The sequence below is a fragment of the Pinus tabuliformis genome, chromosome 8 (genome assembly GCF_031772625.1).
Source record: "Pinus tabuliformis cultivar Carrire ecotype Pingquan chromosome 8, CPIR1, whole genome shotgun sequence".
Classification (NCBI taxonomy): domain Eukaryota; kingdom Viridiplantae; phylum Streptophyta; class Pinopsida; order Pinales; family Pinaceae; genus Pinus; species Pinus tabuliformis.
In genome coordinates this window covers 1,901,637,078-1,901,658,764 of record NC_142294.1, presented here as the reverse complement: position 1 = coordinate 1,901,658,764, position 21,687 = coordinate 1,901,637,078, and the positions used below count along the sequence as shown (strand labels likewise).

General features: G+C 38.8%; 1 protein-coding gene across 5 annotated transcripts in view; it reads right to left on the bottom strand.

Annotated features, from left to right (window-relative positions):
* LOC149244017 (disease resistance protein Roq1-like) overlaps positions 1 to 20,981 on the bottom strand; it is a 48,015-nt gene extending 27,034 nt beyond the window's left edge. Inside the window, exons 1-3 of one of the 5 annotated variants that reach the window (XM_089374708.1) lie at positions 20,745 to 20,981; positions 20,545 to 20,622; positions 20,311 to 20,466 (exon numbers count right to left, since the gene is read on the bottom strand). The gene's annotated coding sequence lies outside the window, so the exon portion shown is untranslated. The other 4 variants (XM_089374711.1, XM_089374710.1, XM_089374709.1 and 1 more) reach the window with 4 other exon arrangements.
* Between the last annotated feature and the right edge of the window lie 706 nt (positions 20,982 to 21,687).

The window sequence follows — 21,687 nt, the reverse complement described above, 5'->3', positions numbered from 1 at the left end:
CATTGACATTCGTTGTCACTTTATTCACGAGCTTGTCAACAATGGTCACATATTTCCTCAAATTCGGAGATATAGAGATCAACTAGAAGATATTTTCACCAAACCTGTGGAAAGAATTGTTTTGGAATTACAGAGACAAAACTAAGGAATTGCAAATGCTAATAAAAGTAGTAGTCGAGATTAAGCGAGGGTGTTAAAGTGTAATCTCTCCTGTTAATTAAGTTAGTCAATTTGATAATTGCTAATTTGAGATATTTTTATTTGTTTTTAGTTTTAGATAATTCTAGAAAGTTCTTGTTAGTCCTACATACATTTAGAAATTGTGAATCCTACATAATTCTAAAAAGTTCTTAGTTTATTGTAAAATAAAAGAGCAAACAATGCCCCTGCGTTTTCAATTAGTTTTCATTCCTATATCAAATTATAAATTTTAACAATATCAATAATTAAAAATATTCTAAATATTCTAACTCTATGTGACAAACTTTGCTTACCATTAACCATATGAAATAGGACACAATCTCCTTTCTAAACATTATTCATAAGGCGCAGAACCCAATAAATATCACCATAGAAAGGTTTTCAAGATTTTCAAGCCTCCGAAATCTGTATACCATGAGCACAAGAATATCTTGAAACATATGTACTTCATGGGAATATACATACACCTTAAAATATAAGATAAAATGGTAAAGCAAAAAATAATCATAAGACTTCTCCCATGGATATTTGAATTATTATTTTAAAATCGAAACTACTTACCATCTTTTTAGAGGCTTAATGATGATGGAATAATTAAATAACTAGGATTATATTGATTGTAAATTAAACCCTCATAGAGTAATATGATATAGATATATAGATGTGAAAATTCAAAAATATGGTCAAGAATATGTTGCTTTGAATTTTATTATAAGAACAAATTTTTTATGATGAAATTCAAGGATAGACCCCTTTCAGATCTATGATATGCTATCCTAACTTTTTAGGTAAGTTAATAGCTAAGAATAAATCATGTAAATGATGAACAAAAAATGTAAACTAGAGATGGGAAAATTAAAATCATACTAATATGGTACTTTTTATTGGAAAAAAAATGTATTTTTAAAGGAAAAGTTAAGATTTTACTTTTACTAAGAAGAAACCATTAACGTTGTCAATTAACTTTATCTATATATTAAACAAAATTTATTTCAAAATTATAAACTAGTAATTTGAAAAGAAATTTATAATTACAATTTTTTTTATTAAATTTAAATAATGTACATTGATAATTTAAAAAAAAAAAATTATAATTTTATCATTTTTTTCTAGAAAATAATATTGGGAGAAAACATAAATAATATGTCACAGCTTTGGTGAAAATTCCATGCAATAAAAGTTAATAAATGAAAAATAATAACCACGGTTGATGGGACACTTATTCCAAGCTAAATGTTGGACAAGACATCCTAATGTGGGTGTTCATTGGTTTATTATCGCTAAGGAAATTGGCAAAAGAAATGGCTAAAGCTTTGGAAGGGAAAAATGACATTTTCGGTACAATTATTTATGAAAATAATGGAAATTAGGAGAAAAGTAAGGTGAAAGGTCATAGGTTGCACACGAGGAGGAAAATGAAGGAAAATAATGGAAAATGAAGAAAATAGAGGCCTCATTAATAAAGAGGCTTCTAAGGATCAGTGGGTACCCTTTTGTCAATGCGTATTTGGAGCTCGCTCATTATTCTCTCTCACTCTCTAACTCTTGGACAGCGAGAGTTTTCTTAGAGCATTTTAGCATTGTAATAAGAAAGACAAAGAAGACAAGAGGAAGCAACGATCAAGCAGGGAAAGGCATGATCAAGCAGCTACAACATGATTGTTTGTAGGTATCAATTTTCATATCTATTATCCTTTCTATATTTGGCATGCATGGTTTGAATGCAATTCTTTTGTTGTTATGACATTGGTTATGCCAGGTGTGATAGTGTTTTCAGCCTAGCCTTTCCATTTCTAGATAGCCATGGTGTGATGGGGTTCTCATGTTTAGGTTGAGCTGGATTGTTGGATGGATTCAAAGCTGAGTGAAGTGGATCTCTGAAATGATAGAACATATGGCCTAGTAACCCTTGAACCAGATTATGGGTTGTGGTAAAGCCGGATTTTGTGTTGCCTCAGATGGCCTAGGAATCCTTGTCGATGAATGGCAGGATATACGGTAAAGCCTAGAGGTGGTTTTCTCTCCGTTGGGCCTAGTAATCTTGGGTTTGGGATATGCGGTAAAGTTTGGAGAGTGGGTCTTGGTTTAGGGCCTCGTGATCTGGGTTTGGATTGTGGTAAAGCCCGAGAGACTAGGAGACAGGAAAATTCCTCGCGGTGTAGGTGGAGAAATATGGTGGCATCCATGCTTGTTTGGGCGAGTGATCGAGGATTGATTACGGTAAACCCTGGTTTCTATTGACCGGGGTGAGGTGGTTTAGCCTTAGTATGCCCTGGTTGGTTCTTTTAGTTTGAGTCCCATTCATGCTTGGAATATGTCACGGGGGTAAATGGCTGAAGAGAGATTTGGCTAAGTCGTTCTATGGTTGGGTGGAACATAGAAATCCCATCCTAGGTTTGGATTTTACGTCATTAATGAAAGGTTATTTCTACTTTTATTTTTATAAGTATTGTACTAGTTTATATGTGAATCATATGGATGTGATTTCATTGGTATTTCTACTGCTATTGTGCTGGTTATATATGTGTTTTATGACAGACATTGTATGGTTCGCATCATGTTTTTACTTGTAATTGGAAGAACAATGTATCTATATCCTAATGGATGATAATGCATCAAATGATATGAGGGAACAATGGTCCTTAGCGATTCTCAGATAAGTATGAGATCCCTATGCTTAATTCTATTGTTTACACCTGTAGATTAAATATTTGTGATATGTATGACGAAATTCTTGTCATCACTAGTAGGGGTCTGGTTAAGGGCTTGTTCAAGTATTTACAATTGCATCATTGTTTCCTTGTTCTATTGTTGATCTAAAGGTGACACTGAATTTTGGACAATGACCTGGGCTCTAGGTCTCAAAAAGTGGCTCAAATCTCAAGGGCGCTGGTACATAATTGGACAAATTGGTCCCTTGATGCTAGCTGACAGGCCTGTGAGAGCACCCAGAGGTCCTTGGATGTTGGGATGCCTATAACATGAGAGCGACCAGGAGACAAGTGATCAAAAACTTCAATGGGACCCAAGGGCAAGCCACCTGATGTGTTGGCATGGTTCTTAGGGTCTTGTAGCTGATGTGGAATGTTTGTGTGTTAGGTTTTTGTCAATTAAATTTCCTTAAGGTGACATAGGAGGTTATATCCAATCATAGTAGCCTCTTGTTGCATGTTTACCCCAGTTGGCCGGTTACTTGGGTAGATGTGGGAGGAGAGTGTTACATAGTGGTATCAGAGCATGGTTTGCCCCTCAGACTAGAGGGGCTATGTGTTGGTAATGCATGCATGTCAGTGACGTATGTGTCTCTTAAACTTGTATTCCATGTGCTTATTGAATTTCCATAGTGTTGATCATGGTTGTAGTGATGCTGTCATGTAGAACTTGATGTTGTTATTGTGGAACGCATCGTTGTGAATGTATGATTGGTTACATGTTGTTATATGTCGCTTACATGTATCATGTTGCATGTTTGGTTACATTCTCCTATGTTTGGTTACATTCTTGTATGCTTGGTTACATGTATTATTCTTGTAGGTTTACATGTATTGTTTGCTTATGCTCAATTACATGCATCCATACGTGTGTGTGGTTTCTTATGCATTGCTTATGCATGTTGATTTTTTCATTTGGTCATGTGTACAATGGCATAATGGTTGTAGTTTTCATGCATGAGGTCAGGGTATGTGTAATTGATATGGTCATACATTGATGGATGGACTCTAGCTAAAATGATGGTTGCATGGTTATATGATTATGTGTTATGTTTCTATATGTTTTATGATTATTTTATACATATGTCACGCTGATTTGATGATCTTACAGACAAGGTATCATCCTCGAATTATGCTAAGGTATGTTGGTTTATTGTGATTTGGTTTAGGTGACATAGTATGTCTTGCAAGAAAGATATCAAATGAATAGCAAGATGGTAGACTACAAAAACTCTCTCTATGAGTCAAATGAGCAACGTGGTGTTGCGCACTCTTCTGAGTTGGCAGAAACATTAAGAAGCCTAAAAGAAGAAATAAGGAGTTGTTAGGTAGATAATGACAGAATCATACATGCACAAGAGAAACAAGCAGAGTTAAATGTAATACTTAGTTAGAGTTTGCCATAATTGCAACGACAAGGGCCACTTTGGATCAGCCATGGACAAGATGACAAACCTAATGGGGCGTATGGAAGTAGGTCTCATGGTGGTCACAGATCGGGTAGAGATGACACAAAGATGCCAGATTGTTGTTTACTGCGGATAGGAGAGGTGATAGATACAAATATTATTATAGTTCTGGTTAGGATAGACATCATGATCATCATCATTATCATCCTTACAGGAGGAGTGATAGGGGATATTTTCCAGATGATTTTAAGAAAGTGAAGTCACCTACTTTTTATGGAGATCTGAAGAAGACGAAAGATGCAGAAGATTGGATCCTTGGAATGAGGAAATTATTTGAGTTGCACAATTACACAGATAATATGAAGGCCAGAGTAGATATCTTCGGCCTGGGAGGTAAAGAAGATATCTGGTGGGAAAATGTGAAGCAGGTCAGAGACACCAGGACAGATGATTTGAGTTGGCATGAATTCAAGAGGCTTTTCAGGAAGAAATACTTGTCAGAAAGGTACTACGACAATAAGGCTAAACAATTCTATGAGCTAAAGATGGGATCAATGACAAATGAAGAGTACATGACCAAATGTTTGGAGCTATTGAGGTATGTACCATATCTTAAAGATGAGAAAGCTAAAGTTTAGCGATTTTTCAGTGGTTTTCAATTAGAATTTAGAGATCGGATTAAGTATGAGAAGCCTCGATCACTTGAGGAAGTTATTGGGAAATTGAAGCATTTCTATGAACAGTCAAAGCGTAAGAACGAATCTCAGCAAGGATGGAAGAGAAAAAACAAAGGTAAAGGTAAATGGTAGCCTAAAAGAACAAGGCCTCTGAATGAAGATGAGAAAGAAAATGTGGCACCGCAAAAGAGGTTCAATGCAACTAGATAGGGACATGGGTCACAACAACAACACAAAGGCAATGGTACTAGTCAGTTAGAGTGTTGGACATGCGACAAGGAGCATATTAAGATAGATTGTCCGCAGAATCAGGGTTGTAGACCTCAAATATATAGTGCACAGGAGGCACATACTGTTAGGTATGTTGGTCAGAGAGTTCCTCGTATTTATGTAGCATTGGATAGGAAACAGGCAGACCATCATGCATCTATCATTGAGATGGACAGTCAGCTTTGTGATAAAGTTATTCTATTTTGATTGACCCTGGATCTAATTATAGCTATGTTAGTCCTGACTTGGTGGATAAGTGTGGTTTGAATGAGGAATTGCATGCAAAATCTTGGTTAGTGCAGTGGACTACAAGTACAAAGAAACGAGTTCATCATCGGGTAAGAGCTTGTGCATTTCATTTGAATGGTATGCCTACTACATCATATTTGAATGTATTACTGTTGGGATTGTACAGTAAGTTGTTGGGTATGGATTGGTTATATCTTCATAGAACCAAGGTGGATTGCTATGATAAATCTATTGAGTGTGTTGATGAAAATGGGGAACCAAGAGTCTTGCAAGGTAAGAAGAAAGCCACATCAGTTTGGATGGTGAAATCTATGCAAGCAAAATATAGTTGTTGGAAAGGGTGTAAGTTATTTATAATGCACATTTCTAATGATAAGGGTAAGGAAGTTGAGCATGCAGAGGTTTTGAGAAGGTACCTAGTTCTACCACAGTTCAAGGATGTATTTCCTGAGGACATTTTAGAGTTGCCACCTCACAAGGAGGTAAACTTTTCTATTGAGTAAGTGTCAAGGGAAGCTCCAACATCAAAAGAACCTTACAAGATTAGCACACCTGAGTTGGTAGATTTGAAGCTACAGTTGAAGGAAATGTTGGACAAGGGATACATTAGGCCAAGTATATCACCATGGGGTGCACCAGTATTGTTTGTGAAGAAGAAAGATGTTACTCTTAGATTATGAATTGACTACAGGAAGTTGAACAAAGTTACCGAGGATTGATGACTTGTTCAATCAGTTGAAGGGAGAAACAATGCTCTCAAAGATTGACTTGAGATCTAGATGTCATCAGGTACGCATCAAAGAGGATAATATTTACAAGAAATCTTTCCAGATCAGGTATGAGCATTATGAGTTTGTTGTAGTTCCATTCGGTTTGACTAATACTCCAACTACATTTATGTGCTTCATGAATAGTGTGTTGCGTCCATTTTTAGATAAGTTTGTTATTGTGTTCATTGATGACATATTGGTATATTCTAAAAATTAGGAAGATCATGCTGAGCATTTAACAACATTACTGAGTTTGTTGAGAGAACATCAGTTGTATGCTAAGCTCAGCAAGTGTAGTTTCCTTTAGACTAAGGTACATTACTTGGTGCATGTTGTTTCCAAGGAGGAAATTGTAGTAGATCCAGAGAAGATAAGGGCCATCATGGAGTGAGAAGCTCCTAAAAATGTGGATGAGGTGATATCTTTCATGGGTTTAGCATGTTATTACAGGAGGTTCATCAAGAACTTCTCACATATCTCATATCCTATCACATCATTGCAAAGGAAATGTAAGAATTTTGAATGGACAAAGGAATGTGAGACTAGTTTTGAGTAGCTTAAATGGTTGTTAACAAATGCATTGTGTTACAAATTGCAAATATGGATAAACAATTTGTAGTGTGAACAAATGCTTGCAAAAGAGGACTTGGTGGAGTCCTTATGCAGGATGGACAAGTGGTATGCTATGAGTCATGAAAACTAAACAAGCACGAGAGGAACTACCCTACACATGATCTTGAGTTAGCAATGATCATACATGCATTGAATATGTGGACGCAATATCTTCTTGGCAAGAAGTTTGTACTGATGAGTGATCATATATGGTTGAGTTATTTGTTTGACCAGCCAAATCTAAACGCCCGGTAGGCTAGATGGTTGGCCACGATTAGTGAGTTTGATTTCGAGATCAGGTACATCAAAGGAAAGGAGAACAAGGTGGTAGATGATCTTAGAAGATGGATATTGGTTAATCACTTAGCAACTATGAGCTCCTATGGGACAAACTTATAGGTTAAGATCTTGTAGGCAAGTCAGCATGATGTAAGATATATGGATATTGTGCACAGGTTACAATGGAGTACAGGCACATGTATAGGTAGTAGCACAGGTACAAGTACAGGTACATGTGGTGGTACAGGCGTAGGTGCACAAGATGTGGACTATTTCCTTACACCAGATGGATTGGTTCAATTTAGAGACAAGGTATATGTGCAGGATAACCATGATCTCAAGAAGGTGGTCTTGAGAGAGTTTCATGCGAAACCTTATTCAGGTCACTGAAGTTATCAGAATACACTGAAAGCAATGAAGAGATTTTATTATTGACCGAACTTGAAGAGGGATGTAGCAGAGTTTGTGGCTAGGTGTTTTTATTTCCAGCATGTGAAGGCAAAGTGTAAGCACCTAGGTGGACTTCTATAGCCAATTGTGATTCCAGAGTGGAAATGGGAAGTCATTTCCATGGACTTCATCACATGTTTGTTCAGCACAACGAGACAACATGATTCCATCATGGTTATTGTGGATAGGTTGACAAAGGTTGGACATTTTATTCGAGTGAAGTCTACATTCTCACTAGCAATGTAGCACGGGTATTCATCAGAGATGTCGTCAGGTTGCATGGTGATCCGAAGAATATTGTGTCAGATAGGGAAGCAAAGTTCACCTCCAAGTTTTGGAAGGAGTTATTTGCAGGTTTGGACATAGAGTTGTCCTTCAGTACAGCTTATCATCCACATATAGATGGAAAGACAGAGAGGGTCAATAAAATATTTAAGGACATGTTGAGGATGTATGTGATGCATCAACAACGGAAGTTGATTTCACATACAACATTGGTTATCAGGAGTCATTAAGGATGATTCCTTTCGAAGTATTGTATGGATAGAGTTGTAACACTCCCATCAGCTGGATTGATCCAGTTAACAAGGTACTTATTGGACCAAATATGTTGGTAGACATGGAAGAGGAAATGCAGGTGATCAAGAAGAATCTAAAGGTATCAAAGATTAAGCAAAATAGATGTGCAGATCAGAACATCTTGTTCAAGGAGTTCCAAGTTGGGGAACAGGTGTACTTGCACATCAAACTAAAGAAGAGCTCCTTACAGATTCGATCATGTGCCAAGATGACACCACGGTTTTGTGGACCCTTCAGTGTTGTTGAGAGGATTGGGCCAATTTCCTATCGACTTTCATTGCCTCCTATAGTGAAAGTCCATGATTTTTTCCATGTGTCATTGCTTAAGAAGTATGTTAAAGATGTTGATCATGTGATTCACTGGTCTGTATGGCAAGTGGAACCAAATGGAGAATTCCAGCCGAAGCCTTACGTATATTGTAGAAATAGGTGTTCATGCTCCATAACCAAGTAATCGAGCAATTTAAAGTGCAGTGGAAGAACGTTGGGCTCGATGAAGCTACATGGCAGATGGATGATTAGATGCGGGCTATGTATCATTACTTGTTTGTTAGTAGAGGCAAAGTAGTTTTGGCATGGTGTTTTAGTATTATATGTTTGGTGATATGTACATATGTGTATGGATGTAAATACCGCCATGAGCTATGTTATAAAGCTCCAATAAGCAGTATGAGTTTCATGTCATTATTTTGTCATGTTGGTTTGCTTTTCACTAGGGTGGTCATTGTAAATACTGCATCGAGCTATGTCATAAAGCTCCATGGGCATATGTTTTCTTTTCAACAGTTTTGGTGAGGTATAGGTGTGGTTTAACACTGAAGACGGTGTCCCCCAAGGGGGAGGGTTCTGTAACAACCTTGGTAAAAATTCCATGTAATAAAATTTAATAAAGGCAAAATAACCACGGTTGATGGGACACTTATTCCAAGTTGAATGTTGGGCAAGACATCCTAGTGTGGGTGTTCATTGGTTTATTACGGCTAAGGAAATTGGAAAAGGAAATGGAAAGACAAAATGGCATTTTTGGTACAATTATTTATGAAAATAATGGAAATTAAGAGAAAAGTAAGGTGAAAGGTCACAGGTTGCATGTCAGGACAAAATGAAGGAAAATAATGGAAAATAAAGAAAATAGAGGCCTCATTAATAAAAAGGCTTCTGAGGATCCATTGGTAACCTTTTGTCAGTTTAGTTTTGGATTTCTCTCTCTATCTCTCTCTCTTGGACACTTAGAGTTTTCTTGGAGCATTTTGGCATTGGATCAAGAAACGCAAAAAAGACAAGAGGAAGTAAGGATTGAGCATGGAAAGGCAGGTTCAAGAAGCTACAACAAGATTATTTTAAGTATCGATTTGCATGTGTATTTTCCTTGCTATATTTTTCATGCATGGTATTGCATGGTATTGCATGTGGTTCTTTTGTTGTTACGACATAGGTTTTGCTAGGGGTGAGAGTATTTTCATCCTAGCCTTGCCATTTCCAGATAGCCATGGTGTGATGGGGTTCTCATGTTTTGGTTGAGCTAGATTGTGGAATGGATTCGAAGCTGAGTGAGGTAGATCTTCGAAATGATAGAACACATGGCCTAGTAACACCTAAACGAAAATGTGGGTTGCGGTAAAGACATATTTTGTGTTGCCTTAGATGGCCTAGGAATCCTTGTCGGTGAATGGCGGGATATATTGTAAATACTAGAGGTGGGTTTATCTCCGTTGGGCCTAGTAATTATGGGTTTGGGATATACGGTAAACCCTAGAGAGTGGTTCTCATTTTAAGGCCTAGTGATCCAGGTTTGGGTTGCGGTAAAAACTGAGAGACTAAGAGACAGGAAAATTCCTCAGGGTGTAGGTGGAGAAATCCGGTGGCATCCATGATTTTTTGGCCTAGTGATCGGGTGGAGATCATGGTAAAGCTATTATGACATGTTTATTATGTTGGCCTAATGATCCGGGATGGATTACAGTAAAGCATGATTTCTATTGATGAAGAAGAGGTGGCTTAGCCTCGGTATGCCCTCGTTGGTTATTTTTGTTTGAATCCCACATTCATGCTTGGAATATGGCATGGAGGTGAATGACCATTCTATGGTCGAGTGGAACGTGGAAGTCCCATCTCGGGTTTGGATTTTGCATCATTAACGAAAGGTTATTTCTACTTGTATTTCTATGAGTATTGTACTAGTTTATATGTGGATCATATGATTGTCATTTCATTGGTATTTCTATTGCTATTGTGCTGGTTATATATTTGATGACATAATCTATGTATGTCTCTCATCATGTTTTTACTTGTAATTGGAAGAACAATGTATCTATGTCCTAATGGATGATAATGCAACAAATGATATAAGGGAACAATGGTCCTTAACGATTCTCAAATAAGTATGAAATCCCTGTGCTTAATTATGTTGTTTACACCTGTAGATTACATATTTGTGATGTGTTTGATGAAATTTCTGTCAATGCCAGTAGCAGTCTAATTAAGGGATTGTTCAAGTATTTACATTTGCATCATTGTTTCCTTGTTATATTGTTGATATAAACTTGACACTGAATTCTAGGCAGTGACCTGAGTTTTGAGCCTGAAAAAGTGGCTCAAATCCTGGGGACATTGGCACACAACTAGACAAATTGGTCTCTAGATGTTGGCTAGCAAGCCCATGAGAGCGTGGAGAGGTCCTTGGACGTTGGCATGCCTATAGCATGAGAGCGACCAGGAGACAACTGATCAAAAATTTCAGTGGGACCCAAGGGCAAGCTGCCTTAAGTGTTGGCATGGTTCTTAAGGGTCCTGTAATGGATGTTGATGGCCTATGTTTTAGGTTTCCGTCGATTCCATTTCCTTGAGGTCACATAGGAGGTCAAATCCAACCATAAGAGCCTCTCGTCGCATGTTTACCCCGGTTGGTCGGTTACTTAGGTAGATGTGGGCGGAGTGCGTTACATAATATATCTTAATAGTTTGAAAAGAACATTACAATTGTAATATTTGTATAAATTTTATAAATACGAAAAAAATTATGAAATAATAAAAAGACAAAAACCATATATTAAAATTATGGAATTGTTTTATGATCAATTTTTTTTTACAAATTTTATTAATAAAAATATTTTCAATTATATAGATATATATATATATATGAATTTACTCTCAACTATTTATTTATAACCAGAACTTTTTTACAAACCCTATCCATCAAATAGCAATTAATAAAATACTTAGATAAATTCACCCTTATGAATAATAAAATATCTATGAAAAATTAAATAAAATATATTTCTTTCTATCCTGTAGGATAAAATAAAATATAGTTATTCCTGGCTTGCACTGCAAGTGAGAGATGGAGGGAGAGGGAGCCGGAGCCGCGGAGTGGGAGTGCCTAGACGCAGACGCAGGGAGCCAACCAAAGCCAACCACCATGTAGACCACCCACTCGATGAGCCAATCGCTGCCAGACATAGGTCGATTGCTCAGACCAGTTTCCTTCACGCTGACTTGTCTTAGCCGCTCGTGGAGCCAATCTAAGTCGACCACCAAGTAGTCTAGCGACTCAGTAAGCCAGTCGTTGACACACCAGTCACCTTCATGCCGCTGTTCCATGGCACACTTGTTTCGTCGCCACGTTCACCCTCCTGCTTGCTGAACCTTTCGCGGTAACTCACGACCTCCTCATGCATGCATGCTCTCCAGCCTGTTGACGCTTGGAAGGTATCGTGTTCGTGTTTTGGAAGCCTCCCTTATTCTATTTATCGGCTCCCCAGTAGTCATTGCTCGGTTTCGGCCTTACGGCCTCGTGGCCTCAGGGGCCTTCTGGTCTCCTTGTTTGTTCTGGGAGCTATCTGCAACCTCAACACTGGTTTTCTGAGTGTGGACGACGGGTTTCGCTAGGGGTCCTGGCGCTCTCACCCGCGGCTCTTGGCGCTGGTTATCTTAAGGTTAGTACCTATCTCCTCCTATTCCTAGTTAGTTTTTCTTTAATACCTGAAAAAATTGGCTTAAGTAGGTTGTTTTCCGAATTAAGACAGGAATTCGGGTCTGAAAGAAGATATTATGGTCTAGCTATTGTTTTGAATTTCGCTGGCCTAGAAGTTTAGACCCTGGAACCTCTGTAGCTTATTACAGTCTTTAACCCGCATGCTGGACGTTGAATTCTATAGCTACCAAAATGCTAAAATCCTTTCTTCTTAAATTAAAGAATTCTATAGCTATCTATAGGCCGTGCACAGATTTTCGGTTCAGAATTGGTAAATGGTGGTGTATTTTCCAGATGTATTGTTGTTGCATTGATTGTCAGGATTATACTGATGCTTAGCCTTTCTCTCCAAAGCATGCTCCATCCTTCTGAAACCTGTAATGGCATCATCGGGATAACCAGGTAGTCTTCCCGGTTTTTCTCCTTTTCCGGCATCGAAAATTAGCATCCCTTCCAAGGGTAATTTTCAAAATTCCCGGAGTAAATGCCGTTGTCCTCACCCGACGTGATCCCTGTCCTCAGAAGTACTTATTTTCGTCCTCAGCAGTACTTGTAATCTCTTTTGATCCCTTTCTGGTCAAATTGACGGTTGGGAAATCGTCTCCCTTCTGGCAACTTTCAATGTGAGATTTAGTGCTCTTATCACTTCGTCATTATCCTTCTATTCTGGAGTTTTCCTTCTGCTGATCCCGAGGACACTCCTGAGCTGTTCTCTTAATTCTCCCCATCCAGTATTTACTCTATCTGGGTCTTTTGTTCAGTAAAGGATCTACGGAAAGGATTTTTCCTGTACTGTCTCAGTCAGGAATTTATGAATTCAAGCTGTCAATTGCCAGAATAGCGATCTTTCTATCGATTCAATGACAGGTGGGTCAGACTCATCTGCCACGCAAGCCATGATTCAAGCCGCGATAGAGGTCGAGAAAGCTCATGACAAATCCAGGATGTCAGCAGGATGGCAAGCCACGGTGGAAGACATGATTGTCAAGCCCGCCTGCCCTGAAAAGAATGGCCCACCTCCTGTGAAGCCTCGCCCCAATTCTTCTATTAAAGGAAAGGCCATTTCTAGGGAAGGGCGGTCAAGTGATCAGGCTTTTCACTACAATAAGACCAGGAATCCGGTTAAAATTGTTTCTCCTCCAAATGCAGTCTCATTAGACAGCTCCATTCTTTCGGAAAGAATAGATAGCTTGCATAAACTTGCCTTGGTAGGGAAGTGGCAATTCCCAGAAATGGAAGAAGCAGTCATGAGGCAATGGCTGGAAGACAAATGGAAACCCCTGATTGGATATACTCCCGTCATTTCTCGCCTAATGAAGGAGTGGTACTCATTCCACTTCCTAAAAGCTTCTGACTTAGAGACTGTATTTATCAAACCTTGGGTCTTTGGTAGGAGTTTCTTATCCCTTTTTAGATGGTATATTGGTTTCGATCCATTAAAGAACACCCCGTCAAACAATTTGATTTGGGTGAAACTTCCGAATTTGCCTCTGGAAATGTGGTCGACAGAAACCCTTACAGAAATAGGGAATTCTATCGGTAAGTTTATTTATGTAGATCCCTGGTGCAGAGGAGAAAAAGACAAGAGAATAGCGTGGATCCTCATAGAGAAGGTATACAAAGGAGGATATCCGGACCACATTGAGATAGCATGGGACCGTTTCAAAATCAAACAAAGGTTAGACTTCTGGGGAATCCCATTCAGGTGTTCCCTTTGTCATAAAACAGGGCACTTGATTAATAATTGCAGACGCCATTTCATCCACAGGCATAAGAAAGTTCATCGTAGATTTGGTGCCGCTTCTGCTCTTCCTTTTTCTGAGCGAGCATCTTCTTCATCATTAAGTTTTCCGGAGGATTCCCAAAAGGTAAATCTAGAACCTGAAGTTCTTGATTCAAAGGTGATTCAGAATCTTTCTCCTCAGGACAACCTTTTCGGGTCGGATCCCCGTCGCTCCATCCAATCTACTCCTGCCCATCCCGGAATCATCAAATCCCCTCCTTTCGGCTGCGCTCCCATTCCCGAGCCCTCGGAGGATAAAGTTGTCCCCTCTCCTTCTGCTATGAACTTAATGGACTTTGTTGTCGGTTCCCACCCCATTCTGATTTCCTCCTCCTCCCCGACTCCTGACAAATCCCATGCTCCAGCTCCAAAAGGCAAAGAACCTCTTCTCACGCCCACCCCTTTCAACTCGCCTGAAGCGTCCCCGGTTAACAAATATGATAGCGACATTGATTTCCTTCTTAGCAAAAAATCTCTAGAGCTGGAGCCTCTAACAATTCATAAACCTAAAAGTCCTGCTTCTCCATTCATAAGCCCTAACTCAGCAAAGAACATAACAGTCAGAAAGAAACACAATGGGGGAAGCAGGCACTTTAGGGGGAGAACGATCGCTTCTGAACATGGAGTGAGGAACCTATCTCTTATAGATGTGCCAATTCTGGATTCGACTGATATTCAGCCTCTTAGAGCAAGCATGGCTGGCGAGCCATCCAAATGACTTTTATTGTCTCAATGAATATCAGGGGTTTAGGCGCAAACCCTAAATATCTTGCGCTAAAAGAAATCTTCTATTCGGCTCATCCAAAAATTATCCTTATACAGGAAACCATGCACTCCAGCAAGGTGACTATAGCATATTTTAGGAGAATGTACCCCTCCTGGTTTATGGTTGCATCAGAGGCTAGTGGTCAGTCAGGTGGACTCGCGGTCCTGTGGGATCCCGTTTGGATCAAGGCAAAGGCCTTCAAATGTTTTGCGGGGATTCTAATTTCGGCCTCTGTTAGAGGTCAAGATCTAAACATCAATATTCTCAATGTCTACGCTCCCTATAAGAATAGACTCTCTTTCTGGGAAACACTGTTTGCCTCGGAAATGCTTGATATTGAAACTCTGATGATAGCAGGAGATTTAAATATGACCTTAAGCTCTGATGAATGTTGGGGCAAATGCAGGACTAAGGATCCTCTGGCCGACAGACTCAAGAAGGAATTTTTAAACAGGAACTTGGTTGACATTGTGCCCATCAAAATGAAGCCAACATGGGATAATAGCAGGTCTGGAGAGGCATATATTGCCAAGAGGATTGATCGATTCATTCTTCATTCTAACATTATCGACAAAATGGGTATGCCTGTATCTTCTATAGGGAACGACTTCACATCTGACCATAGGCCTATTTTCCTCGGATGGCGTGGCAATGGTTTCAGGCTCAGCTATTCTTTTAAATTTAACAATATCCACTTAGAAGACCCAAAATTCAATGAAATCATCACTAACAAATGGAAGGAGTTATCGGTATCAGAATTGTCCCCTTTCATGACCTTTCGGGAAAAGCTGGCATCCCTGAGGAATGTGGCAAAGGACTGGCAACTCCAAAAGAGGAAGATGGACAAACAAGAGCTTATAGACATCCAAAAGGAGCTGGACAACATATTAAATACAACAGATCCAAATAAACTGTCCCTTGACATCAAAGGCCTCATAAGGAATTTGGAAAAAAGAAAACAAATTCTCCTGCAAAAGGAGGAGGCGTCATGGAGGCTCAAAAGCAGAGCTATCTGGCTTAAGGATGGAGATAGAAACACGAGATTTTTTCATAATTTTGCAAATGCCAGACGAGAGAAAAATTCTATTTGGAGGATCAGCAATGGTGTAGGTGGCTTCTTCTACTCTCAGCAGGATATATCGAATGAAGCAACGAGATTTTTTCAGAACCAATACAAAAGAAAGGAAGCAAATAATTTCCAAGATACCCTCTGGGGGATCGAACTGGTTCCGGTAATGTTCGATGAGGCAGCAAATGAAAGTTTTTTCCAGCCGATTTCTGAAGAGGAACTTCTAAATGTCATAAAAGCCTTCAAAAGAGATAAAAGCCCTGGGCCGGATGGATGGCCCATAGAGTTTTTTTCTCACTTCTATGAACTCTTTAAAAATGACTTGCTACGAATGGTGGAGGCATCCCAGATGTCAAGAAGTATTCACAGCATTATCTCTTCTACTCTGATTGCCCTGATTCCTAAAAAGGTTAAGTCGGACACCTTCCAAGATTTTAGACCAATATCGCTATGCAATATCCTGTTCAAAATCATTTCTAAAATTATTGCAGAAAGGTTGAAGCCTACCCTGGCCTCCTTCATCTCAAAGGATCAACATGCATTCTTAAAAGGTCGTAACATATTGGATGCAGTGGCCATGACCCAGGAAAGTCTGTTTTCAATGATCTCTAACAAGATGGATGCGGCTATTCTCAAAATAGATTTGCAAAAAGCCTACGATTGCTTAGACTGGGGTTTTTTAAGAGTTATGCTGGCAAAAATTGGGCTAAAATCTCATGGCATCGACTGGATAATGTCTTGTGTAGAGAATGTCCGATATTCGGTTATCATAAATGGAATCCCCTCTTCTTTCTTTTCAGCGGAAAGGGGACTTCGACAAGGTTGTCCCCTCTCCCCACTGCTATTTATCTTGGCAATGAACTCCCTCAGCCTACAGATTAACAAGGCTGTAGTCGAAAAGAGATGCAGGCCAGTCAAGATATGCAAGGACATTGCTTTATCACACAATCTCTTTGTCGATGATGTTCTCATTTTCGCCATGCTCTGTAGGGCCTCCTGGATCTGCCTAAATGAAATTCTTGATAAATTCCAGAGAGCATCAGGGTTGGTCATAAATAAGGCAAAATCTTCTCTGTTTCATAATGACACAAACATGGAAATGATCTTATGGATTGCTGAGTTGCTGGGCATTGCTCCGATTTCGATCAGGGACGGGATGAAATATTTGGGATTTAATCTGAAGGCAAAGGGCTACTCGAAAGCAGACTGGCAATGGTTATTGGACAGATTCTATAAAAAGATATCAGGCTGGGAGTTCAAGTCTCTATCTTTGGCAGGCAGGTTCATTCTAGTTCAGGCAGTCCTATCTCAATTGGCGGTCTACTGGGCTCATATTTTCTTTCTCCCTGCAAGCGTCATAAACAAAATGAACAGTCTTGCGGCTAATTTCCTTTGGGGAGGAAAATCAATTCAGAACAAGTTTCATTTAGTAAAGATGGCAACAATTTCTAAGCCCAGGAAGCTAGGCGGATGGGGCCTTCTTGACATGCGCTCCTTTGGAAATGCGCTCCTATGTAAATCACTATACAGAGGTATTTTTGGTGATGGACTATGGAGTAAGGCTATAAGAAAAAAATACATGAAAGGTAGAAATTTAGAATTCTGGTACAAAAGAAGATCTATTGGCGCAAGAAAAGGCTCGGCTATATGGCTCAGCCTCAGGAAAATCCAGCTCTTCTTTTTGGAGAACTTAAGATGGAACCTCTTCTTTGGCTCCAGAATGCTAATTGGTATAGATCCTATTTTAAATGGACATGAGATTTTTTTTCCTCAATCCCTTTTATGCTTCCTTCATAGAAAGGGCTGTTTTACTTGGGACAAGTTGATTGAATCATGGAGAGGTCCTATTCCAGTGTGGAAGGATGCATGTGACCTGAACATGCCGGCCGCTCTGCTCCCGCTTTGGAACTCAGTCAAAGAAGATCTTTACAGCTTAGGAATTTTCCGTTCGGGGACCTGTGATCATCTCATTTGGACAGTTCCTAAGGCTAAGTCTCCTGCTCGTGTAAAGGACATTTATGCGAGCATGATTTCAACACTTTCTCCATGCTCCAACCCGCTTTTCCCTCCTTGCTTTTGGAAGGCAGGATGCCCTCTCAAAATGATAATTTTTTCATGGTTGGTCTTTTACAACAGGAACCTATCATGGGAAATCCTTCAAAGGAAAAGCTGGCAGGGGCCGAGTAGATGTGCCATGTGTCTTGCAGCTGAGGAAACAAACCTTCATATGTTCTTCCATTGTGCCTCGTCTCTCCAGATCTGGTATGATCTATCCATGTTTTTCGGTTTTCCTTACATTATTTTTCCCTCTGTACAGGCTGCGTTTCAATGGTGGAGCGAGCAAAGTCTTTCCTGGCGATCCTTGTTTATCATAACCTGTTGGTTTCTTTGGAAATGGAGAAATGCTCAAATCTTCCAAGAATCAAAGGAACCTCTCAAGTCATCCCTGCATCGCATATTGGCTTGCCATGACTCGATTCATCAGGACAATGTTCAGATTAAAAAAGTCTGTAAAAAAGTGTCGGAAGCCTCTTCTTTCCAGGTACCTGCTGCCTTCTTTGATGGAGCTGAGCAAAACTACAGCTGTGGTTGCGGAGTTCACATCATCATGGATGACAGCCTTCAATATTTTCTATCTTGGCATGGAGGGCATGGTTCAAACACTATGGCCGAGGCTCGGGCCCTTACAGGTCTGCTTGCTTTTTGTGACTTTTTTGACATCCAAGGAATTTCAACATATGGTGACTCAAAATCTTTGATAGATCATGTTAATGGGAATGGTCTCATTAGCAGTCCTCATCTTCTCGGATGGTTAAGCAGAATCAGGCATTTTCGAAACACTATGAAGCAGATTTCATTCCAGCATATTCCTCGTTCCAGGAATGTCCAGGCTGACCTTCTCTCCAAGGAAGGCCTTGCTATGAAGCCGGGATTATGGTCATTGAGAATTCTCCATGATGGATCTTCCTTTCTTATACAGGATTTCAGTATCAAGGGAATGTGACTTCTTTCTTTGGCTTATAAAGCCAGTTCATTGATCTTCAGCAACATGGGATTGTGACTTATTGTGACTTTTTGCGTTTTTAATATCTGTTCAGAATGTGTAGCTACTCATTCCTGTGTAGCTTTTTTGACTCTGATTTCCTTGGGATCGGTCAAATCCGTTCTATATGGTGTTATAGTTGGGCAGTTCTCACTGTCCGGAAACAATGTCTTGTTGATCTTTATATTATCTTAATATAAATCTATGATGATTTTTCTGTCTGAAAAAAATATAGTTATTCCTAAGAGACTTGATGTACAAATTATTCTATTCTGTAAAATAAAGGCAATCAGGATCGAAACTTTTAGCAAAAAAAAAAAAAAAACATTAAATTTTCCATTCGCAACTTCAGATGTAATTTTTAATTAAATTCCAAATGTTATAATGACCATGATCAATATTGCTACAGAACTTTTATTTGTCTCAATAACTTGCTCGCCCTCAACGGATCAGTGCCTGATTTACCTCTACGCATTACAATATGTCATTCCTTCAGAGGAATATCGCTTTAAAGGACCCTATCTGAGAACACAAGTGGACGTATCCTTTTTACATGTACAACGTGTCATTAGTACAGAGGCATATATAAAATGGTTTTAAAGGATTCTATTTGAGAACACTAGTGTCATTAATATTCATTGGATTAACAGGATTTGCTTCATATTAATATATGTCGAATAAAAATGGGCAGGATGCGGCACGAGAAGGCAGACTCTATAAATTAATTTGTTCTACACGCCCACATTCATATATCTGTTAAGACGATATGTTTCAATGATCAAATATGTTATTGGTTCAACCTTTATAGTTTGTTTGGCATGCTCAGATTCAGATATATGTCAGAGGATATGCCCCAATAATCACATCTGTTATGGGTTCAACTTATGTTCTGAATTACAGTTTAATATTTCTATTATTTTGCACCTTAATTTTAATTTGCTCCTAAGTTTGGTACCATCATCCATGACCGAACTGCACAAATGGATATCTGCGTTGTTCCATTAAAAAAATGACCACTCTTTTGAATGAAAAACAGCTAACCGATCCATTGTCAATTGATAACTACTTCAATGTCTACAAACCCTACAAATGTCTGACTGTTTGTTAATCAAACCTACAAAACTCTATTGTTAACTTAACAGAGTATGTGGTTATGAGCACATGTCCCATCCTTTTTATGGGTAATGATATTGGAGAACGACCACAACAACAAAAACAAAATGGGAAAAACATAAAAGACAGTACCTGATATTCTAAGTAGAACTGATAAAACCCAATATAAATAAATACTCCATGGCATCATTAAAAATGTCTGAAATTAATTGGAGTGAAGCAAAAGAATTAAGATAATTGTGTGCCAAATGACACACATCCCATATGCAAGGCTCTTTGGTATGACCCAAAACCAGTTAATACAAAGGATATGCGAGAAAACGAGATGTTCTATCACACGCAAATTTTGAACTTACAGATCGCCGCTGTTTCAAGTCCTGCCGACGGCTCTGTTGCCGGGGAATCGCAGGAAATTGCACGGATTCCAACCAACGTATTCCGAATATGCAATCGACTGAAAACTTGCAGAACCGTCCGTCCAGGAGTTTGCAGGTGCGCTGGAGGCCACGCTACTGAAATCAAAAGAGAGGGTTGCCGAATGGAAACAAAGGTCAAAAATCGAATCACCTAAAACAGGGAACCATCCATACCTGTGACGCCTTCAAGGCGAAATTGTAAGACAAAACAGAGGAATCTGACTGGCAAAAACGAAGGTTACAATCTGATCTCTATGGGCAGAAATAAAACTTACAATCAGCAAAACAAGAAATCCATGGAGATCCAGAGACGGCAAACAATAACATGATCCAAAAAAAGGAAATATGAGTTTCTGATTTCGAAAAGGGCATACCTTGTTTACAGAACGAAAGCTCCAGACCGACAAAAGAGGGTCCACACAGCGCTAAGAAGGTAAACCACAACAGAAGATGTGTGTATGGGTTCACAGTTTTCAGCAAACCCACAAAATGCACAAATAAGTATATATATATATTAAATCAATATGCTTGGAAGGGCCTGGAATTATAAACCACAGTAAATGAGAGCAGGTGGAGGACGAAAGAGGGGACGAAGAATACAAGCTCAGCTCGTGGGGTTTGTAAAGCTCTTGCTGCCCCTATTTGATAGAAGCTACAATGAATATAAAGCAAAGCACAGCTGCGCAAACGAAAGAGGAAAGTGGCTGGTAGTACGGTTTGAAACATTCAGGAAAGTGGCTGGCAGTAGGGTTGGAAACTGAGACCAAAAATTACATCAAATTTGACGCTTCTTTTGACAATTTTATTAATTATTTTGTACAGATTATAATGAAAATAAAGCCAATCACAGATGAATTATTTTGTACAGATTATAATGATTGTAAAGCCGATCACAGATGAGAAAGGTGGATGGTAATAGAGCTGGAAATTTGAAATCTAAAAAAATTTGAGGATGATGAAAATTTTATTAATTATTTTAAACAAAGAAGATGATTTTTGTTTAATGGATTAAAAAAAATGATGACTGTTTGTATGGAATTTTGATTATATTTAATAAATAATTATTTAATTTAAATTTTCATGGAATTTTCAGTATATTTAATAAGAAATTATATAATTTAAATTTAAATTTGGATTTTTTAAATACTTGAAAACGGAATAAAATAATGATAATTGAGGAAGATTTGAAATCACATAAACATGATATCCAAACATTTAAGTCATTGGTCATAGATTTTAATAGCTTCAAGTGAGATTTATAAACATTCATTTTGCAAGTGTATTGTTTCTATATTCATTTTGTAAGTGTATGGTTTC